Raw genomic sequence first — 275 nt, 5'->3', positions numbered from 1 at the left:
CAAAACAAAATAGGAAAATACGTCTCCTCTGAGGAATTCCTATAGTAACCTTATATTTCCGAGAAGAAATCCCCCCACACACACGCTTAATGTTGCATTATCGAAGGGAAAAGTTAGTTGCAACCTGGCTTTTACCCCGTGAACACGATCACTCCAACTACTGTGATATCTAAAGCGACCTGATTTCTTTCGGTAAGAGGTGTGTTATTAATTTTTGTTCTTCTGTTATGGATGTTATTGAATCGCTGGTTTTTATTGTTACCGAGGAACAGCAA

This window comes from Penaeus monodon, chromosome 22 (assembly GCF_015228065.2).
Source record: "Penaeus monodon isolate SGIC_2016 chromosome 22, NSTDA_Pmon_1, whole genome shotgun sequence".
NCBI classification, from domain to species: Eukaryota; Metazoa; Arthropoda; class Malacostraca; order Decapoda; family Penaeidae; genus Penaeus; species Penaeus monodon.
The sequence above is the reverse complement of the archived record's forward strand: the minus strand, read 5'-3'. Positions refer to the sequence as shown.